This window comes from Cannabis sativa, chromosome 7, assembly GCF_029168945.1.
Source record: "Cannabis sativa cultivar Pink pepper isolate KNU-18-1 chromosome 7, ASM2916894v1, whole genome shotgun sequence".
Taxonomy (NCBI): Eukaryota; Viridiplantae; Streptophyta; class Magnoliopsida; order Rosales; family Cannabaceae; genus Cannabis; species Cannabis sativa.
The window spans coordinates 44,848,117-44,860,021 of record NC_083607.1 but is presented as its reverse complement, the minus strand read 5'-3'; positions in this window follow the sequence as shown (position 1 = coordinate 44,860,021).

The window sequence follows — 11,905 nt, the reverse complement described above, 5'->3', positions numbered from 1 at the left end:
TTCTACGATTTTTTCTTTTGCTGTGATTGACTATTTGACTCCAACATTCAACATATAAAATAAAAGTTAATTATATATATAATATATACAGAGAAGTAATATGAGAGAACGGGCTGGGTTGGGTTGTGTAGACTTAAATTTTCTAAACCCATAACCAAACCATATTTAAACGACCCATCATTTTTCAAACCAATGAAGTACAGCCCATATTTACATAACCCTTTAACAAAAAAAATGGGTTGGGTTGGCCGGTATGGTCGGCCCGGCCCGTATTTTGTGCACCCCTAGCCGGGGTGATGCTAACCCGCCACAGGCTGCCCAAGCTGCCCAGGATTGGGAAAACAGGTTTGCAGAAATGCAAGCCAGGATTAATGAACAAGATAAAGAGATTCGGCGATTGAGACAGCAGGGCGCTCCTGCAATTCCTGTTCCGGAAATACCAATAGCTCCTACGCCTGCTGTGCAGGCAAAACCTGTAGCTCTAGTGAATCGGATGGAACCCCTATATGAAAGGTTCCGTAAGCACGCACCTCCAGTGTTTTTGGGAGGTCCTGATGTCATGAAAGCCGAGCAATGGCTAACTGTGTTTACCAGAATCTTAAACTTTATGGGCGTCATCGACAACGATAGGGTGGCCTGTGCCACCTTCCAATTTTAAGAAGACGTTCTGGTGTGGTGGGACATGGTGTCCCTGACTTATGATGTTACAATAATGACCTGGGAGAAGTTCCTGGAACTATTTAATGCAAAGTATTACAACGACGCAGTTAGAAGTGCAAAAAGAAAAGAATTCACCCAGCTGACTCAGAAGGAAAACATGAGTGTTACTGAATACACGACTCAGTTTGATCGTTTGGCAAGGTTGGCCTCGGGAATCATGCCAACCAATTTCAGTAAGAAAGAGAAGTACCTAGATGGGTTGAATGCGAAGATCAGACATGACTTAATGATTACTACCGATGACAACACCACCTATGCTGATATGGTGGGTAAGGCACTGCGAGCTGAGGGCATAGTGGAGTGCACCTTAGAGTCTCGAGGGACTCCGATTGTTGGTGGGGCTCCTACTCCTCCTACATCAGGCTTTGGTAGGGGAGGTAGTGGCTCAGCCACTGATCAGAAAAGAAAGGCACCTACTGCATCCAGTAGCTCAGGTCAGAACAAGAGGTTCTGTGGGAACCAGGGTCAAGATAATCGCCAGGGTGGCTTCGAAACCCGATACACTTACCCAGAGTGCCCCAGATGTAAAAAGCATCATCTAGGGGAGTGTAAAGGGCAGGGGTGTTTCCAATGTGGTATGTCGGGGCATTACAAAAGGGATTGTCCCCAACTCAAGACTGAAGCACCTGTGGTAAAACCCACTCCAGCAAGGGTGTTCGCGATAACTCAGGCTGATGCAGAAGTCAGCCCTTCAATGGTTACAGGTCAGCTCTCAGTCAACAACTCTTATTTCTCTGTGTTGTTTGACTCTGGGACCACTCAATCCTATGTGGCAGCCAGAATTTTTAGTAAATTGGATAGACCACACGATAGTTATAAATCAGGGTTTGGAACCCTACTGTCTGGCGGGGAATTAATTATCTTCAAAAGGTGGATTAGGTTTATGCCAATCAAAATTGAGGATAGAGAATTGAGTGCTGATTTAAAAGAAATGAGTTTAGAGGACTTTGATATTATACTGGGAATGGATTTCTTGTCCAAGTATTCAGCCAGTATTGATTGTAAGAGGAAGATGGTAATCTTCCAACCAGATTGCGGAGAACCATTTGTTTTTATCGGATCAGTTTAGGGATCTCAGATCCCAGTAATTTCGGTACTAATAGATAGGGAATTGTTACGAGAGGGATGTCTAGGGTTTTTGGCCGTGGTATTGGATACCACTCGGCCTGACAATGTTCGGCCAGAAGGCATCAAGGTGGTTCGAGAATTTCTAGATGTTTTCCCTGATGAACTTTTGGGTTTACCATTGCAGAGAGAAATTGACTTTGTCATTGATTTGGCACCTGGAGAAGAACCAGTTTCCAACGCCCCTTACAAAATGGCTCCAACCGAACTTAAAAAACTGAAAATTCAACTCCAGGGGTTGCTTGATATAGGGTTTTCACGGCCTAGTGTGTCACCTTGGGGAGCTCCGATACTATTTGTTAAGAAGAAAGTCTTTGCGAATGTGCATTGACTACCAAGAATTGAATAAGCTAACAATCAAGAATAAATATCCTTTACCTAGGATCGACGATCTTTTTGATCAACTTTAGGAGAAGACGGTCTTTTTCAAAGATTGATCTCTGATCGGGCTATCATCAATTGAGAATCTGAGAAGAGGACATTCCAAAGATGGCTTTCCGTACAAGGTATGGGCATTATGAATTTCTGGTTATGTCTTTCGGACTAACCAATGCTCCCGCAACTTTCATAGATCTGATGAATAGGATATTCAAAAATTTCCTCGATATTTATGTTATTGTATTTATCGACGACATCCTTGTGTACTCTCAATCACAAGAAGAGCATGAGCAACATCTCTGGATGGTTCTGCAACGACTTCGAGAACATAAGTTATATGTCAAATTCAAGAAGTGCGAATTTTTGCTATCCCAAGTGTCCTTTCTTGGGCACATTGTTAGCAAAGACAGGATCAAGGTGGATCTGGGAAAGATAGAATCCGTCAGGGATTGGCTGAGACCGAAAACAGTCACAGAAGTTAGAAGTTTCTTGGGTCTGGCTGGTTATTATTGTCGGTTTGTAGAAGGGTTCTCTAAAATTTCAACTCCCTTAACTGAGCTAACGAAAAAGAATCAGCATTTTGTGTGGACGGATAAGTGTGAGGCAAGTTTTCAGGAGCTGAAACAGAGATTAATCACAGCTGCAGTATTAGCCCTACCTTCTGATAAAGAGAAGTTCATGGTGTATTGTGATGCATCCAGACAGGGTCTGGGGTGTGTATTGATGCATGTTGATCGGGTTATTGCCTATGCCTCCCGTCAGTTGAAAGATTACGAGCAGCAGTACCTGACCCATGACCTGGAACTTGCCACAGTAGTGTTTGCTTTGAAGATTTGACGGCATTATCTCTACAGAGAGAGATGTGAAATTTATACTGACCATAAAAGTCTCAAATATTTCTTTTACTCGGAAAGACTTGAATATGAGACAGAGGAGTTGGTTAGAGTTGGTTAAGGATTATGATTGTGAGATCCTTTACCATCCTGGGAAGGCCAATGTAGTTGCCGATGCCCTGAGCAGGAAGGGTCCTGGGCAGGTAACTAGTATGATCCAGATTTTACCTCGGTTAGTTGAGGACATGGTTAGATCAAGCATTGAGTTTGTTGTAGGAAAACTTCATAACTTGACGCTGCAATCTGATCTGTTAGAACAAATTAAAGCTGCTCAGTTAGTTGATCTAGAGTTAGTAAAGATCAGAGAAGAGGTTTCAGTTGGTCAAGCCAGAGATTTTACAGTATCAGATAGTGGGATGCTGTTATTCAAGACCAGGGTTTGTGTTCCAAGTAGTGCGAAACTTAGAAATGAAATTCTTGAAGAGGCTCATACCACTCCATATTCATTGCATCCCGGCACCACCAAAATGTATCAAGATCTTAAACCCTACTTCTGGTGGAGCAGAATGAAGAAGAATGTGGTAGAATTCGTATCGCGATGCCTAACCTGTCAGCAGATCAAGGCTGAACATCAGAGACCGGCAGGGTTGTTGCAGCCTTTGACACTACCTGAGTGGAAGTGGGAAGATATTACGATGGACTTTGTGGTTGGATTACCTAGAACCACGGGTTTATTTGATTCAATTTGGGTTGTGGTAGATCGATTCACGAAGTCTGCACATTTTCTACCAGTTAAGACAACCTTTTCGGTGGATCAGTTTGTGGATTTATACGTCAAGGAGATAGTAAGATTACATGGTGTACCAAAATCTATAGTTTTGGATAGAGATCCGAAGTTTACCTCTAAACTCTGGTAGAGTTTGCAACGGGCTATGGGTACCAAACTGAAGTTCAGTACAGCTTTCCATCCTCAGACTGATGGACAGTCTAAAAGGACAGTTCAGATACTGGAAGATATGTTACGAGCCTATGTTATGGATTTCGAGGGCTTCTGGAGTAAGTACCTACCGTTGATGGAGTTCTCGTACAATAACAGTTATCAAAGTTCAATAGGGATGGCTCCCTATGAATTATTATACGACAGAAAGTGTAGATCTCCCATCCATTGGGATGAGACAGGGGAGAAGAAATACTTAGGTCCGAAATCAGTACAGCGGACTAATGAAGCGATCAAAAAGATTAAGGCCAGAATGCTTGCCTCTCAAAGCAGGCAAAAGAGTTATGCAGATCCGAAACGCATGTATGTTGAGTTTCAAGTAGGGATCAGGTGTTTTTACGAGTGTCTCCAATGAAGGGGATCAAGTGTTTCGGGAAAAGAGGCAAGTTATGCCCTAGATTTACAGGACCTTTCGAGATTCTCGAGAAGGTTGGACAAGTGGCATATTGATTAGCTTTATCTCCAGTTCTTTAAACAGTTTACAACGTATACTATGTTTCTATGCTAAGGAAGTACGTTTCAGACCCTGCTCATGTGCTTAGTTATGAAAATCTTGAGGTGCAATTAGACTTATCATATGAAGAACAGCCAGTTCAGATCCTAGACAGAAAGGATAAGGTCCTTCGGAACAAGACCATAGCTTTGGTCAAAGTACTCTGGAGGAACAACAAGGTGGAGGAAGCAACCTAGGAGTTAGAATCCGACATGAGAGCTCAATATCCAGAGTTGTTCAGGTTAGAGTTTGAGATGAAATCCTTTTAAGGGGGGACAATTGTAAAGAACGTGTAGCTTTAATTTGGAAATTAGTACATGATTAGGGTTTTATTATGAAAATTATTTATTAGCTTTGAATTATTAATTTGCGATAATGTATTTGAATTCAACTTGCATTTTATATGGCATGTATAGAATTTCATAATTTTACATGTTTTGTGCCCGACAACATTGGAACACGGTGTTTGGCTATTAGAATCACATCCTAGTACTTTTAGTATAGCAGGGCTGTATAGTTAGACATTGGGAATGTCGGAAATAGTCGAGATTTTAGAGTTGACAAAAATACCCATAAATGATTTTATGATTGTTTAGTGTGGGCAAGGGCATTTTGGTCTTTTTGCCCATTTTGTATTTTGTCGTTTTGTGGATTTAATTATGTAATACAATCAGGTTTTTAATTTGATTTTGGCTGATATTTCAATAAAAAAAAAGCTTATTTTTATTCATTTATACAAAATTGAAAAAAAAATAAGAAAATGACTCTCTCTTTCAACTCTCTTCTTCTCTCTCACGAAATCCCTAGAACCAGCTAGGGTTTGCTCTAATTTTCTTCTCAATTCAAGCAAGTTCAGCAAGATCATAGTGTATCTAAGTTCTAGGTAAGCTCTTAGTAATCTCCTCTTTAATTTCTTGAATTGTAAGAAAATAGATTTTTGCATGAAATTGTGATTTTAGTTGTTGTTGTTGTTTGAAGTAGGTTTCTGAAGTTTAAATATGTTTAGATATGTTTATTTGAGCATGTTTTGATAGCTAGTTTGTTGAATTAGCAAGCTTTGAGTTTTAGAACTCAAGCTTGGCTCTTTAATGGTGTTTTTTAATTCTTAGCTTGGGTAGTTGTTTTATTGCTTGGAATATGTCTATTGGGGTATAATATGCAGGTATGAAAGGTTTGGTAAAGTTTGGAATCGATTTGGTTAGGTTTTGGAATATTTTGGGTTTTCAAGGGTAAACCGGCTAGCTGGTTTTACAGGGCCTATAAAACCGGTTACCTAGATTTGTTGTTGGGTTCCCGAAAAATTCGTGTTGTCGATTTATGCTAGTTTCAGAGCTTTAGTTGGTTAATTCCCTGCTAGTTTAGGGTATTGCCATGTTAAGTTACAGTAGATAGGGTTTTGGTTTAAAACCTAAGTCCCCAATTGTGATAGTGGTAATAGTATACTTAGAGTTGTACTGATTACTGATAAATGTATGTTGGCTGAGATATTGATCGATGGTGTCACATCAATATGGCTAGAGTATGACTAGGCATATTGAGTATAGGCTGACATTATGTTCGATAGTATTGTCGTATGAACGTTCTAGACTTCGTATCGTGTGGGACACGGGGATAGGATTATGATAGGGTGTATGGGCGCCAGGTTATAATCCGGGATATTATTATGTTTTATGCTATGCTTTTCTTTCTGTGCTATTTCTATGTGTAGGTAAGGGAAAGGCTAAAGCTGAGGAGCTGTGAGAGAGAGCAAGTGAAGATTGTACATGTCGGGGCGGTTAGGCCTGGAGCGTGCGATCTTTGAGACATCAGGGCTTTTTGCTGTATAGTCGGTAGGCGACAAAACTTTTGTATATGAATATCAAACTTTTGTAAATGTATTTTGTAACGGGATCCCAGGATTTTATAAATGTACTACTTTATATTTCTAATTAAATAAGCAAATTTTAATTAATCGCATTTTTTGTTAATCTCGTTGATTAGCAATGAGCTGCATAGTACGTTAAATATCACGATAACACGCCTAAATTAGTTAGGGTGTTACAATAGTTATCAGAGTTAAAATAATATTAGTCTCGAGAAGCCAAATGATAAGAAATTGCTCGCTACCAATGTTATCTGTGGTCCATTCTCAGCGAGGCATCCCTATGAGATAAGGCTTACCGTATATTTATGATTACGCGTTCATCTCAGTCCAATAAAAGCGGGATATTCACAGCTGTGTAAAAACCTCATTTATTTGGCTTGATTTGTAATCAGATCCCACGATTTTTGGGATAATGGTTGTAACATATTTTGGTTATCTTTATAATTAACTACCACTATGCAATTATAAATGGGGGTAGACAAGATCAAAAAGGGGGACGAAAAAACTCTTGTGAAAAAGGCCCTGAAGAAATACTCAGAAATCTGAATAAGATTGACTCGTGGAGTATGCAGAATTTTAACTGCAAAACCACGTAAAAAAACCATGTGTTCATGCATTATTTTTCTATAGCTTCTATTTTTTTGTGTTGAACTATCATTGTGAGGCTCAAATTTGGTTAACAAAAATTTGCGTTAACAGTTTGGTGCTTTCATTGAGAGCCTTTGTAAAAAAAAGCTCAGAAAAAAGCCTCCTGACATAAAAGTGATGGATGACACCAAAGATAATAGTCCTCAAGAAGGAATCAATCATCGTCCCGGAAAAGAACCATTGAGTCCCCACGGATCTGTCGAGTCATCGCATGAACAGAATGCAAGCCCCAGGAAGACCTAGTATTGGGCCCCCTGGCTTGACGGAACTTGGAAGAGCAACAATCGGTCACTCCCTAACCAGGTTGATGAGGATGGCGCTTACGACCTAACTAGATACATACCAATCGTGGAATTAAAAAATCGCCATCTTAGGCGTCGATTGGAGGAAGTAAACCGGCGTAATGCTAAGTTGGAGCGTGAAATAGCTGCCGTAAAGGCAACGATGGGAGATGATACCCAAAATTAATCTGACCTTGGGAAAAGAGATTCACAGGGCAAACCTCATGACTCTTAGACCAAGGGGCAGAGGATAACCCAGAGATATACTTAGGACCCTCAGAAAATGCAACCTGAGGGAACTGAGGAAAACCTAGAGACACAGCCTGAGATACGTGGAACATCGGACAAAAATCGCCAACCCACTATTCAGGCTCATGAGAGTGAAACTCGTGCAAACCCTTTTAGGAAAAAAAAGGTCGGTCAAACCTTGAGAGGAAGGGCAAGGTTCGACCACAATCATAACAAGAGTGATCTATGAGAACATCTGAACCTGAAGAAGCCTGACCTCCGTCAACGACTCGGTTCAAGGCAAAAGGATTCATTCCATTTGAGAGTGAGCGAGTTGGAGAATAAGTTCAGAGTGCATCAAGTCACGAAACCCAGGAGATAACATGGGCACGATACTGTTGGAAAACCTGATTTGGAGGCCTCGAGATCAAAGAAAAAAGATGATTCCAAAAGGTTGCTTAAGGACAAGAAGCCCAACAGCTATATCTCTCTTTATGCCGAATATACCGAGCTCAATAAAACTCGCAAAAAAATCTACCTCGCACATCTACAAGAAACCATTTTTAGCGAGCCAAGACCTATGAAACATGCGAGGCGCAAGAGGGATCCAAATAAGCAGTGTGAATATCATGGTGATATTGGTCATACTACGGAAGAGTGTCGTCAGTTGAAAGATGAGATAGAAGGTTTCATATCGCAAGGGCACCTTCAATTATATATAAAGGGGCAGGAAGATGCCTATGATCACTTCGATCAATAACTCGAGCGACTGAATATTATAACCCTCTTCCGTGAGAAGAAGGGGCACTTTGGTTATCTCGAGAGGAAGCGAGTCATAAGAATACAAAGGGCAGTTACTCCGGTAAAGCAATTGTGTAAAAGAATTGCGACGTGAGTAGATATCGGCCCACTGTGGTTGCCATATCAAGCTGCCGCAATGAAAGTTGGACGTCAACCAGTAGCAGTCGAAGACAAACAACTAAAACCAGGATTACTATACCTGGAACCCCTGTATGTGTCAGGGATTGACTCTGAATATTGAAATAATTGTGGGAGTATGTTGGGGATTGACCCTGGACATCAAAACTCGTTTTATCAAAACCAGATGCTCCTGGAAGATTGATAAAATAAATAATTGAACTGGGGAAGTTCTTTTGAGATTAATTATTGTAAAATCACATTACTGATGAAATATTTTGAATTCCAGTTGTGAATAAAATAATAATTTCTTTCAAACAAGTAATTATAAAGTGTAAACCCTTTAAAATTACTTGAGGGGTATATATGTATGATTAACCGGAATTGATCTGGAAATACATAGTACAATGCAAACCCATTGTATAAAAAAAAAGGCCTCGACCAAACCTTTTTGACGGAAGAGGGGTCGAATCGTTATAACGCCTTGATCAAACCTTTCTGACGAGAAAGGGATCAAACAACTGTAATTTTTTATTTTTAACCTATCTGACGAGAAACAAAAATCAAAATTTATGACTAGCGCATAAAGTTGAATACTAACGGCTCGCGCTAAGGGAAAGTATTAAACGAGGCATCCAAATGTCTTGAAAAAATACTTAAACCCAACACGTGGGTAGAAATTTTAACTACTCATGTAAGCAATGAAAATATAGATAAGATGACAAGATCATTAAAAATATATTTGAATGTGCTTAAAATAAGATCATTTCCGATGATCGCAAGATGGAATTGATGATGGCTCGCAAATTGAGGAACAGGTAGATAAGATGCTCGCACGTAAAGTAGGAAATTAACTACTTAATGTCGGAGGAAAGGACAATCAATGGAAACCCCTAATAAACTTTATGCATGTGATAGTTTATATTATGAATAAAACGCAAGCAAACATCCGCATAATAAAGTTTACACTTAAAAGTGCGAGGCATTAAAAAGCAAAGTTGGCCGTCCAACCTTGCAAATTTGTCTTTACAAAAAAAGTGCCACTAGGGGCAAAACCATTGTCTTGGTCAAAGGGCCATTTCCTAAAAGAAAAAAGGGAGATAAATAAACCAAGTCTACATGCTGGGAGACTTGGACAGATCTTCTTCTTCCTCGACCTCGCCATCTGCTTCCTCCATCTTGGTCTTCTCGCAAAGAGCTAAAGTTTCCTCTTCCTTCTCCTCCAAGAAGCTGGTATCCATGTTAGGGTTCCAAAGCCAGGCCCGATATACAGCGCGAAAACCAACTTTATCGCACCGTTTTACGGTCTCGATTTCTTTCTCAACAAGCTTCTCCTCAAACTCATCGACTTGGACTTTGATGGTCTTCTCGGCCTCCTCCTTCGTCTTCTTGGCATCCTCTTTTGCCTTCTCGTCTTCCTTCTTTGCTTTCTCTGCTTCCTCCTTCACTTTCTCGGCTTCTTGCTTGAGGCGGGTAATCTCCTGTTGGGCGTTGTCTCGTTGCTCGCACACAACCTTGCATTGGGATACTAATTTGAGAGTCTCACCCTCTAAATACTCGAGCCCTCTTGCTGCGCCCATCCTTGTTCTAGATCTAGAGAAGAGTCAACCTCGAGAAGAATAAGCGTGGATGTCGGTCTTGAACTCCGTGAAGGCTTTACAGAGAACTAGGCTTTTCGCTTCATTGGATAAAGGCGGAGATCACTAGTAAAATGAAACGAAAGCAGGTCCCCACTAAGTCAGTCCCCATTTTCAAATAAAAATTTGTTGTACCCAAAAACTGGATTTTGATTTGAATCATTAGCGGAAATAATCAAATGATTTTGTTGATACATTCGAGAAATTAAACGTTTTACAATTAGTAAACTAGATTTATTGTCATAACCTACATTTTCCAACAAATTTGATTTATTTCTATTTAAACCATGATCATGAACAAATGTATAAATATACTCCCGAAAGATAAGTGGGTATAGGAGGTCATGTTGCCAAGATCTATCTAGTTCTAAATATCCTTGAAATTCTTCCATTTAAAATTCAATTTGAACTGAAAATAGAATAGGGGATTTATTGGGTTATCAAATGATACATAGTACGATACAGTCCAAACAAGGTATTATAATAAGAAAAATATATACCTCGGAAAAAAAGGTAAGACTCATCAAGGGACTCTCTATCCTCTCTTTTTTTACCTAATCGATTTAGGTTCATTTTAGGATAACAAGATCGTTAGAAATTCTTTATTTTTACAATCCAATCGCTCTTTTGATTTTGAAAAAAAAAATCTCTTTATCATTATACTGCCTTCTTATACACATTTATCTCCAACACATAATGGTAATGGAGTGGAGATAGCTAATAGTTAATTGCACGGTGGATGTGAAGAAGTAGACCATTATCTCGACAATAATGAGCCAGACTAGTATTTGCAGTGAATCCTTCTGTTAATTAATCATGCATTACGATAGGAACTCCCAATTCTCTGGCAAATACAGCCCTTTTGATCATTTCTTCGCATGTACCTGCAGTAGCATTCAAGTAATGTCCTTTCACTTCCCCTGTTTCAGCCTGTGATTTATAAATTGCTTCAACGATTTTTAAAGTCGACGGATTTTCCACTTACTATAAATTTCATTGTTGTCGATATTGACATGTGGAATGGGACTCTATCTTTATTCTCGTCCGATTTATCAAGTCTTCAAAAAATCTATCAGATTTTGATGGAGTAAATGATTTGATTAATGAATATTCAATTCATTTTTCAACTTAGAATTGATTCACAACAATTCTTTGATTTTTCATGAAAAATCAAAGAAATCTGGATTAACGCAGCCAACTCCATTTGTTAGAACAACTTCCATTGGGTCTCTACACCTATCCTATTCTTTCTTATTATTGCTTTCTGAATCCTTGTTTGTTTTCAGAAAACTGGATTTGGCTCAGGATTGCCCTTTTTTTTTTTTGAATTCCTGGGTTTCTCTGAATTTGAAAGTTCTTACTTGGTAGGTTTCCATACCAAGGCTCAATAGTTCAAACGGCACTCAAAGGTAGGGCATTTCCCATTTTTATAGGAACTTCTGTACCATAAACAATGGTATCTCCAATTAGAGCCCCTCTGGGATGTAAAATATATCTTTTCTCACCACCCCTATAGTGTATGAGACAAATGTATGCATTTAGAAAAAGTTTGATTCAGAGGGAGAAGAAGAGGCAAAAATTAGAACAAAAATATAATTCGATTCGGGGATCCTCAAAAAAAGAAATAAGAAAAGTTTCGTCGTTGAGTGAGAAATGGAAAATTCATGGAAAGTTACAATCCCTACCACGTAATAGTGCACCTACACGACTTCATTGACGTTGTTTTTTTATTGGTTGCTTGCTTGGACTTACGATTGAGTAAGTAAGAAAGACCTATTACCAC